At 40.7% G+C, this 27,800-nt stretch overlaps 1 protein-coding gene and 1 long non-coding RNA gene across 2 annotated transcripts in view; both read left to right on the top strand.

Moving 5' to 3' along the window:
* c1qtnf12 (C1q and TNF related 12) overlaps window positions 1-27,800 on the top strand; it is a 208,054-nt gene that overhangs the window by 131,977 nt on the left and 48,277 nt on the right. The gene's annotated exons all lie outside the window — the stretch shown is intronic.
* The window catches only part of LOC127534537 (uncharacterized), a 46,382-nt gene continuing 44,534 nt past the window's right edge, over window positions 25,953-27,800 (top strand). The window contains exon 1 of the long non-coding RNA XR_007942691.1: window positions 25,953-26,059. This is a non-coding gene — a long non-coding RNA (uncharacterized LOC127534537). The remainder of the gene's footprint in view (window positions 26,060-27,800) is intronic.

Raw genomic sequence — 27,800 nt, 5'->3', positions numbered from 1 at the left:
GCCCCACTCTGAATGCAGGGCAGCGCTCCAACACTGACACATTCTTCTCTTCAGCCTTGGCCAAATGCCACAGAGCGTGTGGCTATAAGAACACCTTCCTATTGAATGTATTATCGTTGCATTGTATAGGGGTGTTGAAGACAGACTCATTACCATGTGGAACCTGTTGGCATGCAGGGTCTACTCACTGTTATGGGTATTTTTAGTACAGTGCAGTGGACCCACAGTGAATTTAGAGCAGGCATGGGCAAACTACAGCACCCAGGCCACATACAGCCCGTTGGGCTTTTCAATATTAGAATAATATTTTCAATATTAGAATATTAGAATTGACGAAATTACAAAAGACCACATTCATTTGGCCTTCACCTGCAGTACCCGACATTTCCATTGTCCCCACTAGATGGCGCGCTCCAGACACAACTGACCTTTGTTGGTTTATTTTCTCTTCTTCTACTTTACAGCTGCAGTATTGAGCCCGGCCTGCTGTAACAATGAGTGGATCAAAGAAAAGAAAAGTCGACAGTGAGTGTTGAGTGTTTCAGAAGGAGTGGACTACTAAGTATTTTTTCGAAGAAGTCCATTCAAAGGCTGCGTGTCTTATTTACAATGAAACCGTTGCAGTTTTTAAAGCACACAATATCAGCCGGCACTTTTCCACGAAGCATGCTAGCTATGCTAGCAACCAGTCAGCGCAAGAACGGACAGCTACGGCTCAGAGGATGGCAGCCAGTTTACAGACTTTGTAACATGCGTTTTTTCTGCAAACTACGATTCAAGAGTCAAGCACAAAGGCAAATTATTTGCTAGCAAGCCTTTCTCCGAAGGGGAGTTTTTGAAAGAATGCATGGTAGAGACAGCAGGTCTCCCAGGTCCAGGGAACAAAACAAATTTGAAGAAATTAGTTTATCAGCAGGACAGTTACTCGCTGTGTTAAACTAATCGACAAAGACTTATCCAGCTCTCTGAACGAAAAAGCGGAGTCCTTCAAGCTATATTCATTAGCACTGGGCGAAAGTAATGACATAAAGACACTGCTCAGCTTTTAGTTTTTGTTAGAGGGATTAATGAACTTTTTGAGACAACGGAGGAATTTTTGACCATGGAATCCATGAAGGGGAAAACATGTGGAGAGGACTGTAGGACAGGATGTCTGGGGTCATCAGAGGATGAAGCTGCCATGGTGGAAACTCGCCAATGTCACCACGGATGGATCGCCAAACTCGACAGGAAAAAACGTCGGACTGCTGAAAAGAAACCAGGATAAGGTGAAGGAGGAAAACCCTGAGCTGAATGTGATTTTCCTCCACTGCATAATCCATCAGGAAGCGCTCTGTAAGTCTGTTTTGCATCTTGATCATGTCGTGAAGCCAGTCGTAAAACTCGTTACCTTTATACAGCAAGAGGGCTTCAGCATCGTCAGTTCATAAAGTTTCTTGGAGAAACTGATGCTGATCACCAGGACTTGCTTTACCACGCTCATGTCCGCCGGTTAAGTTTGGGGAAAGTATGTCAGCAAGTGTGGGAGCTCAAAGGCGAGATTAGCTCATTTTTGGAGTTAATCGGGGAAGGAGCTGCGCGACAGAGATTGGCTGTGATTTTGCTTTTGCTGTGGACATACTGACACACATGAATGAGCTGAATGTGAAGCTGCAAGGGAAAGATCAATTTGTGCAGGAAATGTACACAAATGTGACAGTCTTCAAAGCCAAACTGACTTTATTCTCAAGACAAATGTCAAAAATAGATCCTTCGCTCATTTCCCTACACTGGCGACGCTGACAGAGGCCAGTCCACATGTGATGAAATATAATGAATCACTAGACGACCCACATTCTGCCGTCGGTTCTCTGATTATGAAAAAAATTGACAAGACACTTCAGCTGGTATCATGTCTTTTGTCACAAGACCCAGAAACAGCACCTCAGGAGCTGCAGTTGGAACTGATCGATCTTCAAAGTGACTCGGTCTTAAAGGAGAAGTTCAGCTCCCTTAAACTGAATGACTTTTACGCTTCACTAAGTGAAGCCAAGTTTCCAAACATTCAGAAGATGGCACAGAGGATGCTGGTGTTGTTCGGATCTACCTACGTGTGTGAACAGACGTTTAGCATGATGAACACCAACAAAGCACACCACAGATCCCAGTTAACTGATGAACACCTCAGATCCATCCTGAGAATTGACACAACCAGATTGACACCAGACTTCAAATGTCCATAAGTTCTGGCTCTGGATCCTGCCAAATCAGACATATACTGGTCTGACAAATGGTTTGCTGAAAAGGAGTGACAGCAAAACAATGCAATAAATGAAAAACGTGTTTGTGACGTTGTAGTGATATGTCACAAGTGAAGCAATATCCAGGAGAAAATACCTTACCCTCACAACGTAATTGAGAATGCATTGCTGTTTCATAATACTGTATGTTTTTGGAGAGAGGGTTGTAAAATAAACTCATATTTATACATTTTTAATCAAAGATTTCGGTATAATTGCTCTAAATACATATTTTCTATAACCGGAGAACTGAATTGATTTATAAGTTCATTCAGAGAATTTTAATCAATTATTTTTTCCAAGTAAAACTGCTAGAAATGTTCGAGTTCCTGCTTCTTAAATTTTCTAGCTTTGTCATATTTGATAGTAAATTAAGTATCTTGGGGTTTTGACGATTTGTCATACAACCAATGACACTTAGAGATATTACCTTAGATTCTAAGAAGCTGTTCTTCCTCAGTTTTGTTTTCATGAAATTTTCACAGAATAACAAAATAATGCAGAAAATAATCTGAAAATGACGTTATATCGAAAATGCTGTCTGCTGTACTACATTACAGTGTTTGAACTGGGCTGCACTGTCAGTGAGAAGAATTTTGAAGGTTCAATTCACCAGTATGAGAAAGAAATTAAACAGAATGTACGTATTGCCAAGTGAGAATAGTTTCTTTCACCTAATTTCTTTAAATCTCTCTGTGGTTTCTTCAGTAAGGTGGTCATCATAATGTTAGAATGTAAGAGAGGATAATTCTGCTACAAACCCTCAGGTATGTGAGCCATTTTTTTTTTGCTGCAATGGAGCGATCATGATATGATATGGATCCTGCACAGTAAAGGGTGGTTTATGCCTGAGGCTCTAAACCTTGACTATTCCTGCTGGGTGTACTGTAATATTCAGAAACGCATATCCAGATTGTTCCAGTGTCCTACAGATAAAATAACACGTCCAAGTGACAGACTGCATCTGTCAGAGGTAAAAATTTGATAACGCTCCGTTCATCACTTTGTAACACTCATCCTCTCTGTCTTCATCCAAACCCACTGAAGCTCACTGAAAGCTTTCGCGGCTGTTTGGTCAGTAACAGCCAGTGACAGGTGATTAGTTGCCACACTGATGGCACGGACCGCTGCTTCGCTGTCATGTCACAAGCGTGCACCACGTTCCCAGCATACCCGGCTCTGATCGTAATTACATGCTTGGCTGGAGATTAGCTTGTCAAAGAGTGGGGCTACGATCTACCAGGGGACAAATTACCATCTGTAAAACTTATTTACATAGAGAGAGTTCTGTAAATGACCCCCAGGTCATCACTGATCGCTTGTAAATTGGTGTGTCTCGTGTCTAATACTCCCAGTAGGTTTTACCTGTTATTGTGATGTCAGGCACACACAGGTAGCAATCTACAATCCGCAGACAGCACTGGCCTACCAACACATACGTCTAATTGCCAAGCGAGTGAAAATGGTTGATATAATCACAATGCAGTTCTGCTATTTTATAGATATAAGAAGCAAGAAAAACTAATCAATCCTGATTAATGATACTTTACCTTTCCTGGGAAGAAAAACAATTGTTCCACTAATTATAGTGACAACAGTTAACATTCTGGCAGCATTATCTCAGTTTTATTGAGTATTGGTGTATAACTAAAGGCTGCACCGATTATTTCCTGGAAGCTTAAAAACCCAATCAGCCACAACATTAATATCATGCTCATCTGAGTCACTGAAAGTAGGCTGCTGGTACAAACCTGCTCATTTTAGGTGGTTTTCTCCTCCCCTTCTGCTTCCTGTGTGTTACCATTTTAAAATTTGCTCACTACAGGAAACAGACCCCAGCCTCTAAGCAGCAATCTATAGCAGTAAAGATCTGCAAAAATATTTTTATAGCACTTATTGTCCAACAGGGATGTCTTGTGTTTACTGACTATGGACAAAATTTCATATTCTAAGCTTGGTTGATTGTTTGTGTTGAGGTAGACGAAGTAGACAAAGAGAAAGGGTGTCAAAAAAACTTGGTTTTGGTCGTGTCCCCATTAGCAGCAAAATGAGGAACCAGATGAAAATGCTACAGTTTAGGGGTGGTACGCTGGGCCAGATCCAGACATAGAGAATAACTGCCAGTGTGTTTTCTATTGAATACAGAACTCCTGAAATATTAGTTTGCAGCTATAGATGGAGGACTGTCGTTTAATGATGTATGTTTTGAGATGGACTGTTGGTGATCACTGTGAACTAAGCAGCACATAGAATGATGTCGATTCAATAAAGTTCCGGAAGAAGAGCCACACACCGCTATCAAATAGTCTGTGGAGTCCGGTGAGATCCTCTAGAGCTGAAGTATAGGCAGGCTTTACCAATATAATTTGATATTTAGTAAATATCAAATTATGTTTGTCTCTTTTATTAATAAAAGTCTTGTCACAAAGTTGGCAGTAGTCATTTAGTGTGTTTTTTTATGGTGTTTCTTTTCATCTCTGGATGAAAACTCTTCCACCAAAGCAAGTTTTACCTCTTTACTGTTTTGCAGGCACACGGTCCTAGCATGGATGCACTACAGAATAGACTGGCTAAGCAGAACTAATGTAGTCTAGGTCACTCTTGTGTCACCAAAACAGCTCTGACCCATGGACCAAAGGAGGGGATCTGTGGAGGTGATGATGGTGTCTGGCACTCAGACATTGGTTGCTTTGGGTGTTGTGTAGGTGGGTCTTTGTGGATCAGACTCGTTCCCATGAATGCTTGGCTGGATCTGGAAAGTTTGGAGGCGCTGTCAACTCCTTGTGTACTTTATTGCAGCTGTTCCTGAGCAGTTTTTGTGGTGTGACTGGTAGCAGGGAGGAGTTTGCTCGGTCTGCAGTACTGTAGGTGGGCAGTACATTTACAAGACCTTTGCTTTGGCAAACTATATAGACGATGCCCAGTAGCTGAAATGGAAGACACTGTATCCATTTATAACGTTGCATTCCTGTTATGCAATTAGACGTTGTAAGTGGTACTTCCTTTGGAATTTGTGGCGCTGTAAACTATGATTTATTACGTGACCATCCGGTTTATTGTTAAGTGCTATAAGCCTGTATGGGCTGGACACCACAAAGGTGCAGGAAGCTCAAATAAACAATCAATAAACACTTCACAGACCGTTCTGGAAAAGCCCACTTACTGGAGGAGAATAACACTGTCTATATCTGGACATGTGGTCAAAAGGGAGAGAAAATATGCCTTTATGAACATAGCCAGCTTAGTGTGGACATGGTCTAAATCTCTGAAGCACTTGTCCGAGATGGATGTGAGGAAGCCCACGGAGGCTTTTTTTGGCGTCTGCACTGAGTGAGCAACTTTCAAAGGAATGAATGGGGCACCATCTCTGAGCACAGTAAGCAGTTCTGCCTAATACATCCATGAAACAAAAGAGCAGCAGTCAAACCGCAAACAGAAGAAAACAATGTAAAAAATGTATTAAAGGAACGTTAGTCTCTTCATCGCCGCACACGGATTTGCTGTTTCTGACTGCTGTTGCTTTTTGGTGTTTGTTTTTTCAGTGCAAGTGAAAGCTTCTGTGTGACACTGCTTACTGCAGCAAGTTTGAAAACCTTTTTTTAAATGTTATTTTTTTCTTTTTCAAATTTGTTGTGTCTACTCAAGCTCTTTGCAATACAATAGATTGAACTTCACTTTAACTGCAGATTATTGTTTGAAAAGTTTGTTGTAGTTAAACGCCTCCTACATCTCGCAGAAATTTCAAAATATGTAAACTCCGAAGTTGGAACTCACCTGCTCAAGAAACTGTCAGAATTATTTATACGTTTCAGAAAAGTTCCACCTCTACAATTTGCATTTCTTCGCATTTTTTCTTGTCACATTGTTTTCTGGGCAAAACTTGCCCCTCTGCCTCAGAATTAATGGTTTTCAAGTAATTTTGTTGTAGAACACAATCCGTAGGTGGAAATGTATGACTACATCTAACAGACAAATGAAATATGCAGATTTAATGGCTGCATCTGCAGATGAATAATGGAACAAGGCCCCCAGAGTGCGTGTGCACGTGGTGATAATATCTATTTGTTTTATGGCTGCATGTCAAAAATTCAATCTGTCATATATTTCACAGTATTTTGCACAAAATACCATATTATTTTGGAGTTTTTTTGGAGGTTTTTCCAAGAACTCTTCATTGCTGTGATCTCCCGTGTGTCAGTCATGTGATGTAATAAGAGGAATGAAAATGCAACAGCTATGGCTACATGACTGCTTTCACATCTCTAGTGTCTTGCGGTGAAACTGCGGAGCAATTTTCCACTTGTGGACAAGCTGTAAGGTCATCCCATCAATTCTTGTCAGCTTAGGTAACGTCATTTCAGACCAGGCAATGGCTGCTTTGTAGAGGGCGCTAATATAATCACAGGATAAAATGTCACAACAAACCTCAAATTGCACCTCTGTTTCCCCGTTCTGTGCAAAGGAGGAGAAAAAAAAATGTTCTGTCTTTCATGGTAACGAAGCATGATCACCTCTGCGTGTACCTTGTGTCCTCACAACTGCGTCACCGACCATATAAAACTCTGCACGTTTACATGCGCATATTGACATGCTCACAAATCTCCATGAGTGCACACTCATGTTGACGCACTTTTTCTGTGCCTCCTAGTCTTTTGTCATGAGGTTGTTATTCAATTTGTCCTTCCCCCATCTCCCTGATTGTACTTCTTGTGGGTCATGTTTCCTCGGGGGATTGTTTAATGGCAGTATAAGTGAAAACACAAAATACAGGAAGCAGCACAGATTCCAGGAAATGGGAAAGATATAGTCTGAACTGATGGAAGGCCTAAGGCGCCATATGTTCTAGGTACACTGTGACTAACACATTTTCTTGCAGCAAACTGGATTCACATGCAGACACAAAAGCGTCTACAATCTGGAAGAGATATCGCACACATCGTGTAGTAGACGAGTCATTGTCTAACATTTAAATTGCTGCTCTTCGCCTTTGGCTGAACCTTAAAATAAACGAAGAAAAACATCTTCAATCAATGTCATTACACGTGGCGGCAGAATTCATCATACTGCTGGAATCATAGTATAAAACAATGCTGTGTTGAATGCTTATTACACCCTTAGTTTGTCCCTTAAGCATTGGTATTTGTATTTAATTTAGCCTCCCATGCGTGCAGCGTCTCTATCTAATTAGTGAGTAAAGTTTTAATGTAGTAGACGTCCTTCTCATTATCTTGTCATAGCCTGTGGGTGGTTACAGTTTTAGTAGAAAGAAAACATCTCACATCCTTCGCCCACAGGCAGCAGATGAAGCAACTCACATCCTGCTGTTGACTGGACCTCAAACATGACGTGTGAGAATAGCAGCACTATTTCACTGCAGTAGGAAATGCATGTTTGGATGTGTGATATTTATATTTAGAGAGATTTTAGATTTATTTTTATGTGAAATAACCAAAAAAGTAGATGAGCCCTCATGCATTTGCTTGCAACCTCATGCAAGCTGGGATTTATTTTCCATTAAAAATGCATGAATCAGATAAAGTTCAGTGGGTCACTGCTGAAGCACTTTTGAGCCAGAAAAAAACAGTAGTGAATGTCAGGCTCAGCCTAAAATTATGCTGCTGTGGTGACCTTTCTGATTGCAAAATAAAACTAATGCTTTTCTGAATTGTGACGACCAGCACAGAACTGGTTCTTCGTGAGCATGAAATTAAGAATCTTTAGTTTGTATTTTGGAGAGGATGGTCTTTGTTTGCGGTGTAAATCCATTATAAATTATATCCATAACTGAAGTGTGTGTGTTTTTCCTCCTTGTTGTATTAATTTAGAACTATTGTGTTTTTTTTAAATAAAAAATAACCGCTTTCAGAGCAACATCCTAAGAATCTTGTTGTTTGTTACCTTTATTGACCTCTACTGTTGATTTATAGGCACTACAATAATGCCAGTACAGCTTGTGTCCCTTTAGGCCAGTGCTGGATAAAGTATTAAATCCCTTACTTACCACTTCATTAAAACATTTCATTACAAGCAAAAATCCAGCATTGCAAATGTTGCTAACTGTTGATCATGACTGTCAGAGCAGCTTTGAACTGTCTTCAGTTTGTACTGAAATGTAGTATTTGAGTATAAGGAGTTTACACTACTGTCTTAGATGTGTCTGTGGCACAAATCTTTTTGTCTCAGTGGATTATTATTAACTAAGTGTAACAAAACGTAATCAGATTTTCTAGCTTAAAAAGAGACGACTAAGTTAGTTTGCTGAAAGTAGGCATATTCATTAAATGTTCTCCATATAAAACAGTAAAAAGTCATCTTCATGACTGCCTGGCATAATACAGAGGTGTACAATTCAGAAATCGCATGAAAGCTCAAATAAATAGTCAGTTATCCACTTTTTTAAAATTTTGATAATCGGTCCTTCTTTTTGGTCGTTTTTCAAGCAACACTGGTCAGTTCTAGCTTCTCCCAAGGTTTGATTAGAAGGTTTTCTTTGTCACATTTGATATTAGAGTAGATATGTTTTGGTTTTGGACTGTTATGGACTCATAATTTTAAACATTAAAGCCACCTACCTAATATTGTGTAGGACCTTTTTGTGTCACTAGACCAGTTCTGAGTCAGTTCTGGGAGTGTCCAGCACCAGGAGGTTGGCAGGGTTCCTGTAGGTTCATGGTTGGGCCTTAGTGGATCTTATTTGTTCTGCCACATCCAATGGATTCTCAATCAGTTTGGGATTCAGGCAGTTTGGAGGCCAGGTCAACCCGAGCTCTTTGTGGTGTTCCTCTAGTCTGTCATGAGTAGTTTACACTGTGGCAGGGCGCATGTAGGGAGTGTGGTTACTATGGAGGGGGTGTGCTTAGTAACAGCAATGCAACAATATTTAGGTTGGTGGTGCATGTCAAAGCAACATCTATATTAATGCAAAGACCCAAGATTTCCCAGGACAGCATTGCACTGTACATCTAAATTACACAGAAACAGAAAGAATGTCTTTGAGCAGCATCTTTCAAAATTACAGTTAGTTTTTTTCTGTTTGTGTCTACAGGTCTACCTACTATTTTAGTTGTCTCTTATTGCAGTATTTCTAGTGATCATCCATTTAGGGATATCACCCTGTAGGACTGTACATTAATTTGGGTGATGAAGTGTACAGACTTCTCATCCTATTCTACACCATCTACCCTGTGAGTGTGACAGAAGTGTCGGCCCCAGAGGCCTGAAGCTTTCAGCGTGACAGACAGCTCAGCAGCCATTATGACGCAACAGCTACATGAACCAAACCAGCCAGTGAAACTCTGAGACAGACGAGGTACAAGGAGGAAAACGAGAAGGGCTTGACATCAGTGACATGAGGAAGTCAAACAGGCAAATCAGAGAACCAGAGAGAGAAACCAAAAACCTACAGCCTCTCCTCCTTTTCTGTTTCTGCACAGAATTTACACCATGATATAGTGGAATACAGTTCAGCATCCTGAGTATCTAGTGATTGTCCATGAAGTGGGGAATAATGAATAAATAAGAAGATAATTTCAAACACAGCTACTGCGTCTATGAGCTCTAAGCTGCGAACATTAGCAGGTCTGACTAAGTAGCATTCTGTTACACCCAGCATCCACAGCCAAGGAACATGTTAGACTTTATAGAGCTACAGGTTTTACTTAAGAACAGCCTTGTTCACGCTTGTGTGATGTTTTATGTTTGTGTTATATGCACTATATGCATATGAACCCTCCGTGACTTCTGAAGTGGTTTTGAAGTTCAATATGGTGGCTCCAGGCGTCACCATTTTCACAGTGCCTCCTTCCTCCTAACTCCCAGCTAATCCAATAAGTAATGATGGAGCAGTAAATGATGAAGCATGTGTTATGCTGAAGATCATGCAAATGTCTATGGGCCATGGATTTTCTATAGACTGTACATAAAAGATGGATGTAGTGATCATGATGCCACCCGTTGGTTTGTAGCCTGCAGTTTTGAAGGCTCGACTTTGGCATCTGACACCATGCTGGTCTGTCGAATGCAGGCGTAAAGAGTGAGCGGTGGATCTGTCTTGATTTCTCAAAGACGCTACATACAGTGACACAGTAGCAGCTTGTCAACAAGACATCCCCACCCTAAGACATCCGCTGCTGTATCATCTGTTTTACTGTAAGTGGAACCATAATTTACTAAATCAATTTCATGCTGTATTCAACAAGTCTTGAAACGAGTGATTCAGTCCTTGACCTTATTAGGAAAATGTTTAATGAGGCAATAATCATTTGAGAAGTAAACTCATTTCCTGTGCAACTAGAAATCTTCGTGGATCAAAAGGAGCTGCCCCCTGCTAGCGACTGGGAAGAATGCAAGTTTTAGACATGTTTGCCTTTACTTTTCAGACTTAGAGGTTACGTCTAGTTTCTATATACAGTCAATGTTGCATTAATGTGGCAGGACTGACCTGTCCCTCAAAGTGGCCACATCCTTAACTATATATAATGTTAATTTTTAATACAGCTGAAATGCAAAGTTACATAAAAATTCAACCCTTTTTCAGCTGTCATAAACAAGGGAATTAACTACAGAGACAAAAACTGTTTTTGTACCAGGCTGTAAAAGTTTATTTCTGGTGTGCTCAAGCATCAGTTTTCTCACACCATTGTTATCATCCTCTGAGTCGACCTCACAAACTTTTTTAACATCCTAAATCCCTTTTGTGGGCTCTGGAGCTTCGGTTACATCCATCTTTCCATCCTTTTCTTTCAGCTTATCCAGGTTCAGGTCACAAAGGCAGCAGGCAAAGCAGGTAGCAAAGAACAGCAAATATTTTGGGCTTTTTCAGGTTGTTTAACAAGTCTACAGTTCATTGAACCAGAGTTCTATTTACTTGCCTTTTCCTACACTAATGAGTCTCCTATCCATAGTGATTAACTTTGCATCTGCTATCTTTCTGTTTCTTTTCTCTTACAGATTTTAGGAACTGTTAGGTCTGTGTGTACTTGTGAGTGTGGTTCAGGGTGTTGATGGTTGCGATGCCTGGGGATACATCTATGGACAAGTTATTGTTAGACTGGGTTGCTGTACCTTAGTCTCAGATGTTCCAGTATTACTTCTTGTGTTTTATTTTAATGATTTAGATCACCTGCAGCTATTTTCCAAGCCCAGTAAGTGTGTGCTTTCATTGTGTATAGCAATATTGTTCACACAAAGGATTAAAGCAGCTTCACCATAGCAACCGGACAATAGATGTTTAAATTCTATGTCTAGTTTGGGCTCATTTTTTTAAGCCATTAACAAAAAGCCTACAACTTAGAGCTTTCAGGTGAATTTTCATGCTTTCACGCTAGTTGCAAACTGCATAATTGGAACACTGCCTTTGTGTAAAGTGCTTTGATACAATTCAGATCGAAGGCATTTTGTCTTTTTTTGAACTACCGAGGGGAATTGGCTACTACTGAGACGCACTAAGTGCCCATGTTGTGTTACAGATGTTTATGTCTACATTTTAACAGAGCAATCACAAACTAGAAATATATTAAAAGACAATGCAGACTTTTTTTTTGCAAAAAACAAAAAAAGTTTCAAATCCTAAAATACAACAATCAATGTTCAGGTCAATTTCTATTGCAAATTCGAAATGAGTTCTTATCTGACTTGTTAGCTGCTAAATGCTTCACTGTGGATGCTAGCTTGCGGTCAACTGTAGCAAAAATGTAAACACTAATTAGGCTTTTTTCCATTAACTGCTATGGAGTGAATAAAATCAGTTCATTGTAATCATCAGAAGGTGGCTACGTTCCGCTAAATTAAGTTATTCCCCTTTATATCAGCAGGTAGCGGCCATGTTTATGCTGTCTCGACACAAAGACTACGAAAGAAGCAGAAACAGCTCAACAGTTGCGAGTTAAATGTTTTCTATGTCACAACATATTAACATCAAAATTAGTGGCATTTTCTCAAATTTTTGCTGTTTCCATTAACTTCTTTTAATGCAGTACTTTAAACTGTACATAAAATGTCACGGAAACGCAGCCTGTGTCTGCCTTCTGTTTGGTGAAGAGGATGTGGAGCTAGCATAATATTAGCTTATCTAGCTAGTAACAGTGGTGAAATAAGTATAGAAAACGAGGGTCTTCAACTATAAATACCTGCTTTTATCTAACTGTGTCTGAAATTGGAAAATAATTAACTAAAAATGACATTGAATTGCGATGGTTAATTTACACCAAGTGAGCTTGACTAACAGCCCCAGTATTAGGGGTTAGCGAAGGGTTAGTTGCGACTCAGCTCCGTGTATCTGTGCCAAATTGTTGTATAATGTTGAGGTCTAGAGGGGCAAATCGGAGGGGAGAAAAAGATTTTCTCATGCTCTGTTGTGTTTCTCTTCGTCCTGCGAAGCTCTCACCGCTGTGCTCGCTTGGGGCCTGATTCTTTAATCAATAAACCAATGTTACTGCTCGATTGCTCAGCGGAGGCCTTGCCCAGTGTGCTGGCCTGCAGGTTTCTACATTACTCATCCTCCTAACACTTTTGTCATTAATGACACTGATGCATTTTGTAGGAGAAAACTGTCCAGAGAGTGAAACACACAAGGTACACTACAGCCTAGTGTTGCCTGTGCTATTGAGTCAGGGAGGGAGGATTTTTTTTTATCATTTATTCATGGAGATGGATCGGCATTCATGGTAGTTCCACAGCTGTTCAACTGGGGAGCTGATAACATCGCTTGAAATTAGCATCTTTAGGGACGTCCCTGTTGCCATTGAGCTTTAAAATTAAAATGCTGGTGAGGAAAACATCAGTGAAACCATCAGAGGAAGACATGAAGGCGTTTGTAATGCTGTTCACAGACTTCTTACAGAAGAGCTGATTGGTATTCAGGCCACTGTTGGACTTTTGTCTTTAGAGCATCAAATTGAATGAAAAATGTATTTCACGTCGCTGCTCTTGCTTCCTCCGCCCACTGAACTGGCTCACTGACCCCATGTGCCATGTTTGATTTTCATCTCAGGTCTACAAAAGACCCTTACATTAGACTATCTTTACCTCCCGACTTCAAGGTGCAAAGAAGGAATTAAAGGCTGGATAAAAACATACCAAATACTATTTATTATTCTAATGATTACAGCAATAATGGCACACCCCTTTGAGGACTGGCGTTTGGTCTTTTCCTGACAGCTGAGACAGACAATTTTCCGAGTGTTATCTCTCACAACAGAAACACACTGTCTCCAGTGTTCTTTTGTGGTCTACAGTGAAATGTTGTATCAATAAAATACCGAGACAGTAGACAGTGGGTATGAATTATTGAAAGGCACAGTGGTTCGGCTGGGGTTCTAATCTCCACAGTGCAGTTAATTTGATGTTCTTGTTTTTCTGTTTTGGATTCAACCTGCAATGCACCATCCGTCCCTGCAAATACCACGGACAGAGAGGATCAGACCGGTGGGAACTAAATGAATGATGTGCTGATGCTAATGTCCTCTGCCAGCCAAGGTCTTGCTTAATAAACCTCAAGATGAGATGGGCGTGCGAGAAATAACGTGGCCAAAAAATAAGCCTCGTCAATTCGAGCCCACACGCACCTGAAGCTGCAGCTGATAATGAAAGTGGAATCTGTAATGAGGGTGAGTCTTTGGAGGAGGGGGTGGAAGGTGTATTCAGCCATTTAGGAGCTGCACAAGCTTAAGGGATATGCTTTGTAACCTGTATCAAGGCTCTGGAGTGAATATCAATATCTAAGGCAGGCAGCTGATCAGTGGGAAATGTTCTCTCAGCAGAGTGTGAGACGCTGAACCGAGCTCTCATTTATCTCCCTGAAAAAGTCTTGCGTTGCTGCTCACAGCAAGTGGGACTGGCGCGGTGACTTGATTGGAATAAAATCAGCCATCTCAAGATTCAACAAATTGGTCAATAAAGTCGACGGCTTATTATCTCCCAGCCACATCGGGACAAGGGAATTGAAATCCCAGGCTTTCTAATTAGTCGTTCTTATTTTATCATAATCGGTTTGAAACTACTGAGGGGATCCTCAGCCAACAACAGGGAGTTCAGAGGGACATTTGCTCTGATAAAGTGACTCTGCTGCTGTGAGTGTGATAGCTGCAGCTCCATTCAGGCAGCTGCATGGTCACAAAACAAGTGTGCTGTTTGTTATAGAGGAGAGAATGAAAGCAGGAGTCTACCTCTATTCTGGCCTGAAGTAGTGTAATAAAAAAATCATATAATTACCTTCAGAGAAGTTACCGTAACAATAGAGTGAAAGTGATAAATTGTTGTTTTTGCTAATTAATCCATCCATCCTCTATACACCGCTTTATCCTCATTAGGGTCGCAGGGGGTGCTGGAGCCTATCCCAGCTGACTCAGGCGAAGGCAGGGGACACCCTGGACAGGTCACCAGTCTGTCGCAGGGCTACATATACAGACAAACAATCACACTCACATTCACACCTACGGACAATTTAGAGTAATCAGTTAACATCAGCATATTTTTGGACTGTGGGAGGAAGCCGGAGTGCCCGGAGAAAACCCACTCATGCACAGGGAGAACATGCAAACTCCATGCAGAAAGATCCCAGGCCCACCCCGGGATTTGAACCAGGGATCTTCTTGCTGCAAGGCAAAGTGCTAACCACTTACTCCACTGTGCAGCCGTTTTTGCTAATTGTGCCTTTGAAATTTAGATGAAAAACGGAGTGGCTCTAGCTTTTATTTCATACAATATACAGCCATGGCCATAAGTTTGGACACAAGTACCATGACGCTTGTGAATCTTAGAAAATACCACAAAATTATCACTTACAATATACTTATGTTCTGTAATAGACATCAAAACAGACATAAGTCATGCTGTGTCCAAACTTATGGCCATGGCTGTATATTGTAAGTGACAATTTTGTGGTATTTTCTAAGATTCACAAGCGTCATGGTACTTGTGTCCAAACTTATGGCCATGGCTGTATGTGCGCGTGTGTTTGTGTGTGCATTCACCACCTCTTTTTCACATTTTGTTGCTTTTCAACATTGTATCATGGTCCATTTATTTAAACTTTTCTGACAAAAATTTACAAAAAAAAATTCTTTCATGTCAAAGTTATAAACAGATTTCTAAAAAGTAATGTCAATTAAAAAAAAGCCAAATAAGTGATTGCATAAATAATTAACCTCTTTAAAGTGATACCTAATTCAACACAAATGCAGTCAATTAGGGCTAGCATGTGGCATTGTTGCTGCAACCTATACAGCAAAAAATGAGATTTTGTTTTATGCTTAAACACGTTGTTTTCAGGTTGCCCATCCGTCCATCCATCCCATTCTCATGCAAAAAATTTCCTCATATTTGGCACAAATATTCACTTAGACTCACTGATGTCTAATTTGGCGTTCAAAGACCACTGTAACCTCACAGAACACATCTGTGGTTGTAACTGAAGAATTCAAATGTTAATTTTGGCTCAATTTCACATAAATGTCTCATCGGATAGAAATCATGAAGCGATGACATTTTTGAAGCCCAAATGTCACGGGTCAGCTTCATCGTGTCACTGTAACGTTCTGCAAAAGCAATTTTCTGGTCATAATTCAACCCCATAATTCAGGAACAGAAGGAGAGATTGTGACCACATTTCACATTTGGCCGGAGTCTGAATTGGTGACACGAATCTTGGGTGAATCTATTGATCACCAGTGCTGTGAAGTTTAAGAGGTAAATTTGTAGCTTCTTTGCAGCATCATCCATATTTTAGGCATCGTCTTAAGTCATGGCTGCAACATTGGCCAATATTTTTTGTTTCTCTTAATGAACTTCTACACATTTTTAGTACATACTGTATTCAAGTCTAGAGTGGCATGGATGTAAACTACAACTTGACTGGTCGGCAGAGGCAATCAACTCAATTCAACACGGTAGTAATTCTATTTTATTATTTTGCTCATGCCTACAGCACTATAGTGAGCCAATCAAGTGAACTACCAAATAGACTAGCTAGTTAGAAGTCAGCTTTATGTGCCCTTTTGACTGCCACAAACGTTTTTGTGTCTGGATCCACATTCAGTGCTGTCGTTACCACATACCTGTGCTTATCAAGTCAAAATTCACCGTTTCACTGTATTGTTACAGAAAAATTGTTTCCCACGTACAAAATAAACCATAGAATACGTTCGTGGTTTGTGTTTATGCCCATAATTTTCTGTGCACCAGGATTTTTTTTAAATAAATAAATAAATAGTTCTTCCCACTGTACTGAAGTGAAGCCAAAAATCATCCCTCTTCATTTAAATTAGCCTCCAAAACAAGAACTTTTAAAACTTCAGTGTGGAACTTTTTACTCCCCCTTCAGGCAGTGAGAGTAGCTACAGGGACAAACACATTGCGCCTTGGCCCTCATTGTTTTCTCCATAATACTGTTTTTGTTGCGGCATCCAGAACGGAAGAGGGGAGCAATCATAGCGGCAGAAACAGAGGAGCTTATGGAGTCTGGCAGAAACCCTCTAAGAAAAGTTGCTGGATGGGGAGGGATACATCATAAGCACACAGCAACAGGGTTTATATAATCATTCTCATTGCCATAGGGGGAGAAAAAGTTCCACACTGTTTAACCTGCTAAAAGCATTGCAGTGGTTCCCCACCTCCTCAGAGTGTCATTTCATTGCAGAACAACTCACTGTAGTTTGATGATAAATCACACAGTTGAGAAAAGGAACAGTCCTTCAGTTTTCTTTTGTACCATTCCTGAACAGAAGTCCACAAGTTCCTCCGCAACTACTGTATTCAAAGCAACAGTCTATCACAGCTGTCAGTCAGACAGATGCCCTTTTTATAGCATCAACTTACTAATTTAAAAAACTCAAAAATGAACACATGAGAAAACATCAAAATGAAAACAGTAAAAAAGCTTGTTTCCATTCACTGTTTGGAGCAAAATAAACTAGGTTCTAGTGTCATTATAGGGTTTGTTCCAAATGACTTTAATAAGCAGAGTAGAAGAAGCTGGAAACAAAGCGAGTTGTTTGCCAACTACTAAAACGCCTCCGAAAAGAAGACACCAAAAAATTATGACTAATGAGAGAAAAATAGAGTGAGGTCTTCAGGAGATGTTTTCAGTCAGAGAAATTTTAAGTCTTCTTTCATGTCAGCTGGTTTTAAACATGTGTCTTGCTGTGCAGAAGTGAAAACACAGAAAGAAGCAGAAACAGCAGATCAGTCGTGTCACTTAAATGTCTCGTGTCAGAAAATTCTTCTCTCATTATGCACTTTAACTCTTTCCAAGAATGAAACCATCTCAAATGAGCGAGTGTAAAAACTGGGTACGTTTTTTTTTTTTTTTTTTTAAATTTCACCGTCTCCGTTATTTCAAAATGTGCAGAAAAATACACTATTGGAACACGACTTGTGAGCTGGAGGTGAAGTTTCAGACCTACAGTAAATGTGGCGATAGCTGCAGTGGATGCTACTTTGTCTCAGAACAGTTTTTCAGAAAGATATTTAACACCACGCTTAATGAGAGACAACAGACAGACAATGCACTGATCAAATTATTAGTAGAGAATGCTTATATAAGAGCAGGAAAATAAATAATAAATAATGTGACTTTGATGACCAATAACAGCCATGTGTTGCAAGAAAATAATGTTTAATAAGCCGGAGTTTCTCTGTGACTTTCATCTCCACCTCATTACACTGTATGTCCTGTTGGATGAACATAACCCCACACTCCTCTCTGTGGGACCTACGCATTGTTGCACAGAAAATACATGCAAGGAGACATTTCCTACAACCCCCAACCTACACATCCTCCAAAATTATGAGAAGCAGCTTGTCTTTAGCTTCCATGTGGCAGAAAGAATTTACATCAATGGCTACATAACGTGCATTGGCATTTAATGTCCCCACAGCTCGGTAGTGGATGCCAGTGGCACTGTGATGTACGTTCAATTCCTCTGCTGAAGATGATGTGAGGTGACAGTGGATTTTGTCAGGATTGGTGTGACATGCACTCTGTGAAGAGGGGCTCTTTCCTCTGAAAAGCAGCCAGAAATATTATTTCTTCATCGTTGTCCACCTGCTGAAGAAGCTGAAAACCCATATTTCTACCGCAAATCAATGCTCACAACAAACTGTTTGGTCGGAAGACAAAATGTAAAATTAGACGGATGATCCCAGTTACGGATAACGAATATGCGACAGATCATGTAATTGCTATGAAATTGTTTGTCCTGATACACTTCCTGCATTAGTATTCCAAACGCTGCTGTTCTGCTTCGGGTAAAATTTGCCTTTTTCGTTTTTCACACAAATTATTTCTGTGATGAGATAGGAAGAAGAAGAAATAAAGTATCACTTTTCACACTGCACAGACACATTTACTATTTAAGTGCTGCTATCTAAAAATCTCGACTGAGTGAAAGCTTGGGGAATCCTGCCTTTCTAAATCTATAACACTTCAGTTTTTCAAAGACCCTTTGGGCATTTCTTCTCCAGTTATCTCAGCATGGTAACATTACATCAAGTTCCCTCCGATTCTAGACACCTCAGCCAGTATTTGCTACGCTGAATAGATGGAATTTAAAACAGAGTTTGTGGAGGAGCTGCTGCATTTGAAGAGAGGGATTATTCCTTTAAAGGGGGTGAAGCCCACCACAAGTGCCAAAGCAACAGATGCACAAGGCTGCAACAGATGTGCAAATCAGTCTTCATGAATAAGTCAAAAATCCCTTTCAGGATGTTCAAACTTTGCTGAGCAGATTAAACACACAACCTCACTGTCTTACATGTGTTTGTATTTGTTCATTCAGACATCAAACATGCATTCTTGACAAGATTTTGTTTTTCCTGTTCCTTCATCTCTTTTTCTTGTAAGTCTTAGTGGTCAGTGCAGCATCAGCTGGAGTTACTCAGCCTCAAGGCTTGTCTATTAACGGTATGGAAGCTCTGCTCTCTGGAGCAAACCGGGGAGTCGATGTGGGTTTTGTTTATACACCTATTGCTCCCTATTGCCCTGGGGTCACAAAAACTCATTAAGGATATATTCATGGCATAAAGCATTCAGTCGAAGCTCTGTCAGGGCAATCATCTGCTTCCAAACACGTGGTTCAAAAAAACGGAAAAAGAAGGACAACCACGTGCTAAATTACAATGCCAGCTGATTGTCGCTACCTTTGGCACACACATGCAAGAAAAGCAACCAGAAACTGAATCCTTATTAGCTCTCCTCTGAGGAACAAATGAGCACAGAGCCTTACAAAGCACATCAGGGCAGCCTTCCACCCAATAGAGATCAGGAGTTAATTATTTTACTCACCCGGGTCTTTGCGGTCAGAGGTCTGGCCGGACAATAGGAAGAGGAAATCCTGGCAGGTGTCCTGATCCAACAGTGTGCTGTTGTGCAGGCAGAGGTCAACAATTAGGGTCACAGCTTTCTGACAGACCATGTCATACTCCTCTCGGTCAGAACTCATGCTCCCAGCTGCATCCTCAGCCGTGTGTGCTCATCCGAGGGGACTAACACTCCCACACACACACGCTGCAGCCTTGCATGCATAAGATAAATGCAACTTGTCTCCATCCCCGGCTGATTCTTCTCCCTCTTCCACGGTCGCTCAACAGTGTGTACTCATAAATGCACTCGAGTTTGTGCGCATGTTGCCGTTTGTTTTGTTTGTCGATGTGTGCAAGCGTGCCCTAACATTGCCGTGTGTGTAAGCTGGGCCAATATTGTTAACTGCATGAACATGTGTTTGTGCCATTATGTATATAAATATATAGGTATGTATGTGTATGTATATGTGTGGGTGTGCATGTGTCTGTGTCTGTGTCTGTGTGTGTGTGTAACTCTAATGAATCACAGCTGTCCCCAGGTGATAAAGGGCAGAGTTGTTGCCTCACATCTATGCTACAGAAGCAGCTTAAATGAACCATAAAAATCAGGGGCAAAACTTGATATGCTAATGCCAACCTCTTGCATTTGAACCCCCTGCTCACTTGAGCTAACCTTTACACCACCACTGCTTCTCTAATTGTGCACAATATATAAAAAAACAAAACAAAACAAAAACCCCTGATAACGACCACTAGGCTTGTTTTTCTCAAATCGACTGACATGGCTGGTCCCCAGAGTTCAGAGCATCTCCTGTGATAAGTTTCCCTCGAGCTGAACCACCTGTGACTGCCAGGTCTCATCACTCCCCCAAACAATCCCACAGTGCTCCGATGGTGACCCCTGAGTGTTTACAACCTGTAATGATGATGGTTGAATACTCTGGGTGAGAAAGAGAAAGACAGGGAGAGAGAGAGAGGCTGTATATGATGTGTTCAAGCAATCAGAAATGCTGATACACACTGTCTGTTTGGTCCATCTAGCTAAAACGTGCAGTCTAATAAATTCTACTCTTCGTGAGGATTATTATGTTCGTTTTTTGTCGCTGGATTGACAGATATGTTGATCAAGCTGCAACCTCTGGGATGAAAAAAGAAGCTAACTCAGAAGTGGCAAAAACTGCAGTTCCTTGAATGGCCTCATGAGGCTATTTCCAAAAGAAACTCATTCTCACACATTCTGATGTTAAAACTTTACAGCACTAAAACAGCACATTTATAGCTCTACAACTAATGCCCCTATTTATGTTTTGTATAGGGGATGAATTTATATATATATATACTTGTTTTAAGGATTCATTTTATGCAGAATTTTGGAAAGTAATCTCTGCTACAGTTAGAGCCACCATACGTCATATATGGTCCAATATATGTATATTTCTATACTGTGTAGTATGCCAGGAAAAAAAGATTTAGTATGTCTCCAGGCATAGTACGTTAAATGTAGTGTGGGAAAAAAGGATTTTGCAGTATGTAAGACAGCATGCTTATCTGTTTGGACCCAGAAATCAGAAGTTGTATGTCCCAATTGTATACATACTGCATGAAACGGTACGTAATTTCTTTTTAAACACATGTAAAGTATATAGAAAAAGTATGTGACTTGGAATACAGCCTTAGCTTCACAACCACTATTGAAGATGACATCACTGAGGGTTTGTACATCTTTTTATCCCGTCACTGGTGATGATTCAATTCCATGACCTTTTGTAGGATGTAATTTGTGGTGTGCTGTACTAGCAGAAATTTGTGTTATTTTTTCCACCTTGTGTATGTCAATGACAGTAACAGAAACATCTCTGTATAAAATGATCATAAAGCTGAATCTGCTCCAACCGCTCCTCACAAAAACCGAACATTACCGTTGCATTAGATTGCATTAGTTTGACTGCAGTGTACTTAAGCAGATGTAGACTGAGTGAATGTGTTTCTTTTTCATATGATTTAATGTAACTTTTCAGCTGTATAAAACTGCGAAATTACCTTAATGTTTCTGCAGGGACACTGCAGCTAATGAAGCTCAGTAAAAACACATTCTAGGAGCTGATCCCAGTGCAGTTTTTTCCACAAACCCCTGAGGATTTCATTCAAACTAATGTCTCATATCAGAACATATGGATGTGTTCATTTTCAAATTAAGGCTGTGAAGAAAGGAAAAAAACACCTACTGTAAGTGCCTTGTCATTAACTTTACATCACACTGAACTATGCATGAACTTGCTTGAACTTATTTCTTAATTATGTTTTTGCCCACTTAACCATCAATCAAAGTGATTTAATGAACTCAGTGACAAAAAATGATTTCTTGCCTCTGTAATTGCAAAACAATATTGAGTTCAAGCAGATCTTATTGGACTCCCCACCTTAATTGAGTTAAACCAGGCTGTAAATACTACGCTGTCTACGTTGGTGGGCTGTTGTTTCGAGATAGCTTATGTAATTGAGAGCTTATCAAAGTCCCGCTCATCTCTCCCTTAAAGGTTGAATCTGGGGTCTGCTGAGCTTCCTGGCAGTGTTAGATTGTATCTACTCTTCTTTGGCAATCACGATTAACAGGCCAATAGCAAATTGTTTCTGGCTGCAGGTTTTCGAAAGGGTCAATTACTTTGCTGCGTCTGCTGTAGCTCAAACTGACTCGCCCCCTTCATTTTCCCTGTTGCCTCGTCAGTGCATACAGGTTCACTGCTACCTGTATTCACAAGCTTACACGTCAAAACAGAGTGGCTGAATAATTACCTCCAGTGCTGCTAACACTACTAATGTAACAGTTTTAATGGTGGAAGCAAGCAGAGTCGAGATATAGCCGTTCGTTTTTTCCTCACATTGCTTCGAAAGTGTTGTTAGAGGATGTTCGACTATGATGCATCTGTATATAATGGTTCCTTGTTAGCTCATATTCCATCACCCTGAGACAGCCAGGAAATAACCTGCCATAAAAGCAGATAATGTACCATTACCATGGAGAGATTGCAACTTGTTACTTCTTGTCCACTTTAATAACAATCCTATGTAAGCTGTACAGTTTTAGATAAACTTCCCATCACAATGCATGTCTACAAGTGTAATATATACACAGATCACCCACAACATCAAAACCACTGGCAGGCGAAGTGAGTAACATCGATTATCTGGTTACGATGGCTGGGTGGGATATATTATGCAGCAAATGAACAGTCAGTTCTCAACATTGTTGTGTTGGAAGCAGGAAAAATGGGAAGTAGAATAATGTGAGAGACTTTGAAAAACGTGATTGCTAGACAATAAGTCAGAGAATCTACAAAATGGCAGGTTTTGTGGGTTGTTCACAGTATAAAGTGGTCCAAGGAAGGACAACAAGTGAACAAGTGATAGGTTCACAGTAGCCCAAAGTTCTCTGATGAAGACTGGTCTGTGTGGTGTGATAGAACAGAACAGATACTGTAGCACAGATTGCTGAAAAACCCAATGCTGGCTATCATAAACAGGTGTCAAAACACACAGAACTCAGCAGCTTACTCTTTATGTGCTGTGTTTCTAGACATTGGGGAACCATGTCCAAAGCTGAAAGCCCCTACAGTGGGCACGTGAGCATCAGAACCGGACCGTACAGCAATGAAAGAAGTGGCCTTGATGAATCACATTTTCTTGCACATCATGTGGACAGCTGGGTGCGTAGCTTGCCCGAGGAAGAGATGGCAGCAGGATGCATGTTGAGAAGAAGGCAACCTTGGGTTCTGACATCCATGTGGGTATTACTTTGACACCTGTACCTACACATTATAACAGACCACTAACACTCCTACATGGCAGCAGTATTTCTTGATTGTGGCCTCCTTCAGCAGGAAAAAGCTCCCTGCTACACAGCAAACATTATTCAGGAATGGTTAGAGGAACATGACAGATAGTTCAAGGCTTTTAAAGTGTAGGTCTCGACTTTAATATTTCCCAGATCTCGACTGATCAAACATGTGCAGGAGGTGCTTGAAAACAAGCCAGATTCATGAAACCCCAACTTCCTCTTAACTTCAAGGATCTGCTGCTAACGTCTTGGTGCCTGAAACCACAGGACACCTTGAGAGGTCTGTGGAGTCATGTCTGACTCAGGCTGTGAGCTATACAGTAGCAGGCAGGTGGTTTTAATGCTATGGCTTCTGGTGTATACTGTACTAGATGGGCAGAATTCAGCAGAAGGCAAAAGGAGCTAAATGTAAAAAAAAAAAAAAAAAACAAGCAAAAGGGACCGCTAATCACCTGTGCTGGATTTCTTTTTTTCCGCCATAACACATTCATATTACACACGTGGACAAAATTGTTGGTACCCCTCAGTTAAAGAAGGAAAAACCCACAATTCTCACTGAAATCACTTGAAACTCACAAAAGTAACAATAAATAAAAATTTATTGAAAATTAAATAATCAAAATCAGCCATCACTTTTGAATTGTTGATTAACATAATTATTTAAAAAAACAAACTAATGAAATAGGGCTGGACAAAAATGATGGTACCCATAACTTAATATTTTGTTGCACAGCCTTTTGAGGCAATCACTGCAATTAAACGATTTCTGTATTTGTCAATGAGCGTTCTGCAGCTGTCAACAGGTATTTTGGCCCACTCCTCATGAGCAAACAGCTCCAGTTGTCTCAGGTTTGATGGGTGTCTTCTCCAAATGGCATGTTTCAGCTCCTTCCACATATGTTCAATGGGATTCAGATCTGGGCTCATAGAAGGCCACTTTAGAATAGTCCAACGCTTTTCTCTCAGCCATTCTTGGGTGTTTTTGGCTGTGTTTTGGATCGTTGTCCTGTTGGAAGACCCATGACCTGCGACTGAGACCAAGCTTTCTGACACTAGGCAGCACATTTCTCTCCAGAATACCTTGATAGTCTTCAGATTTCATCGTACCTTGCACACTTTCAAGACACCCTGTGCCAGATGCAGCAAAGCAGCCCCAAAACATTACTGAGCCTCCTCCATGTTTCACCGTAGGGACAGTGTTCTTTTCTTCGTATGCTTGGTTTTTGAGTCTATGAACATAGAGTTGATGTGCCTTACCAAAAAGCTCCAGTTTGGTCTCATCTGTCCAAAGGACATTCTCCCAGAAGCTTTGTGGCTTGTCAACATGCATTTTTGCAAATTCCAGTCTGGCTTTTTTATGAGTTTTTTTCAGCAGTGGTGTCCTCCTTGGTCGTCTCCCATGAAGTCCACTTTGGCTCAAACAACGACGAATGGTGCGATCTGACACTGATGTACCTTGGCCTTGGAGTTCACCTTTAATTTCTTTGGAGGTTGCTCTGGGCTCTTTGGATACAATTCCAATGATCCGTCTCTTCAATTTGTCATCAATTTTCCTCTTGCGGCCACGTCCAGGGAGGTTGGCTACTGTCCCGTGGGTCTTGAACTTCTGAATAATATGAGCCACTGTTGTCACAGGAACTTCAAGCTGTTTAGAGATGGTCTTATAGCCTTTACCTTTAAGATGTTTGTCTATAATTTTTTTTCGGATGTCCTGGGACAATTCTCTCCTTCGCTTTCTGTTGTCCATGTTCAGTGTGGTACATACCTTTTCACCAAACAGCAAGGTGACTACTTGTCTCCCTTTAAATAGGCAGACTGACTGATCATGAGTTTGGAAACACCTGTGATGTCAATTAAATGACACACCTGAGTTAATCATGTCACTCTGGTCAAATAGTTTTCAATCTTTTATAGCGGTACCATCATTTTTGTCCAGGCCTGTTTCATTAGTTTGTTTTTTAAAATAATTATGTTAATCAACAATTCAAAAGTAATGGCTGTTTTTGATTATTTAATTTTCAATAAATTTTTATTTATTGTTACTTTTGTGAGTTTCAAGTGATTTCAGTGAGAATTGTGGGTTTTTCCTTCTTTAACTGAGGGGTACCAACAATTTTGTCCACGTGTGTATGTGTTTTATACACTAGAATATCACGAGTGAAATAAGCAGTTGATGCCATGGCTGAGTGCTTTCCACCTTGAAACTACCTAAAACAGTCTCAGAAACACAGACTCAGACTTCCTGGGTTTCAGATGTTATAAACTTAAGGAACCGATTATGTCAGCTTGCAAGGTGGAGCTTTAAATATTATTACTTTTCTGCAGAGTTGGTTTCCGGTTCAGACATGCATGACAGAATTGCTCCGATATTATTACACTCAACAAAAATATAAATGCAACACTTTTGTTTTTGCTCCCATTTTTTATGAGATGAACTCAAAGATCTAAAACTTTTTCCACATACACAATATCACCATTTCTCTCAAATATTGTTCATAAATCTGTCTAAATCTGAGATAGTGAGCACTTCTTTACTGAGATAATCCATCCCACCTCACAGGTGTGCCATATCAAGATGCTGATTAGACACCATGATTAGTGCACAGGTGTGCCTTAGACTGCCCACAATAAAAGGCCACTCTGAAAGGTGCAGTTTGGTTTTATAGGGGGAGGGGGGGTCCACTCCTCTTCAATGGCTGTGCGAAGTTGCTGGATATTGGCGGCAACTGGTACACGCTGTCGTATACGCCGATCCAGAGCATCCCAAAAATTCTCAATGGGTGACATGTCCGGTGAGTATGCTGGCCATGCAAGAACTGGGACGTTTTCAGCTTCCAAGAATTGTGTACAGATCCTTGCAACATGCGGCCGTGCATTATCCTGCTGCAACATGAGGTGATGTTCTTGGATGTATGGCACAACAATGGGCCTCAGGATCTCGTCACAGTATCTCTGTGCATTCAAAATGCCATCAATAAAATGCACCTGTGTTCTTCATCCATAACAGACGCCTGCCTGTATCATAACTCCACCACCACCATGGGCCACTCCATCCACTACATTGACATCAGAAAACCGCTCACCCACACAACGCCACACACGCTGTCTGCCATCTGCCCTGAACAGTGTAAACTGGGATTCATCCATGAAGAGAACACCTGTCCAACATGCCAGATGCCATCGAATGTGAGCATTTGCCCACTCAAGTCGGTTACAACGACGAACTGGAGTCAGGTCGAGACCCCGATGAGGACGACGAGCATGCAGATGAGCTTCCCTGAGACGGTATCTGACAGTTTGTGCAGAAATTCTTTGGTCATGCAAACCGATTGTTTCAGCAGCTGTCCGAGTGGCTGGTCTCAGACCATCTTGGAGGTGAGCATGCTGGATGTGGAGGTCCTGGGCTGGTGTGGTTACACGTGGTTTGCGGTCGTGAGGCTGGTTGGATGTACTGCCAAATTCTCTGAAACGCCTTTGGAGACGGCTTATGGTAGAGAAATGAACATTCAATACACCAGCAACAGCTCTGGTTGACATTCCTGCTGTCAGCATGCCAATTGCACGCTCCCTCAAATCTTGCCACATCTGTGGCATTGTGCTGTGTGATAAAACTGCTCATTTCAGAGTGGCCTTTTATTGTGGCCAGTCTAAGGCACACCTGTGCACTAATCATGGTGTCTAATCAGCATCTTGATATGGCACACCTGTGAGGTGGGATGGATTATCTCAGCAAAGGAGAAGTGCTCACTATCACAGATTTAGACAGATTTGTGAACAATATTTGAGAGAAATGGTGATATTGTGTATGTGGAAAAAGTTTTAGATCTTTGAGTTCATCTTATAAAAAATGGGAGCAAAAACAAAAGTGTTGCGTTTATATTTTTGTTGAGTGTACTTACATTGGGCAGTCTTAACCAATTTATCAGTGTTTAAACAGAGGCACAGGTGAGCTGGTGTGCTCGGAGATGATTTAAGAAATAAATGGAGACTTCGTAGACCTGACTGGGCATAGATAGTCACATCTAAGCTAATATATGACAGAGAGAAATTATTTTTAATGAAAAACACCTAAATATGTAACTTTGAGACACACAGATGATTTTTAGAGGTTTAATCAATCCTCAGAGGTGCTTTAAGTTAAACAGAATAAAGTATTGATTAAACAGCTTGAATTTAACTGCAAAGTACATTTTATTCTCCTTGTTAATTATTCATGAAGGACAGTTATAAAGAACACCGAATACTGTGTCTCTTGCAAATGTGTCTCAATAATTTAAAGCTCTGCAGTGACGAAAAGTGCTTTAAAGGAAACAAACAGCCCTCTGTATGGTAATGGTGAATAAATGCGATAATCAAGACAGCTGCAGAGAGCGCTCGTTTGAGGTAGC

Source organism: Acanthochromis polyacanthus, chromosome 6 (assembly GCF_021347895.1).
Source record: "Acanthochromis polyacanthus isolate Apoly-LR-REF ecotype Palm Island chromosome 6, KAUST_Apoly_ChrSc, whole genome shotgun sequence".
Classification (NCBI taxonomy): Eukaryota; Metazoa; Chordata; class Actinopteri; family Pomacentridae; genus Acanthochromis; species Acanthochromis polyacanthus.
The sequence above is the reverse complement of the archived record's forward strand: the minus strand, read 5'-3'. Positions and strand labels throughout refer to the sequence as shown.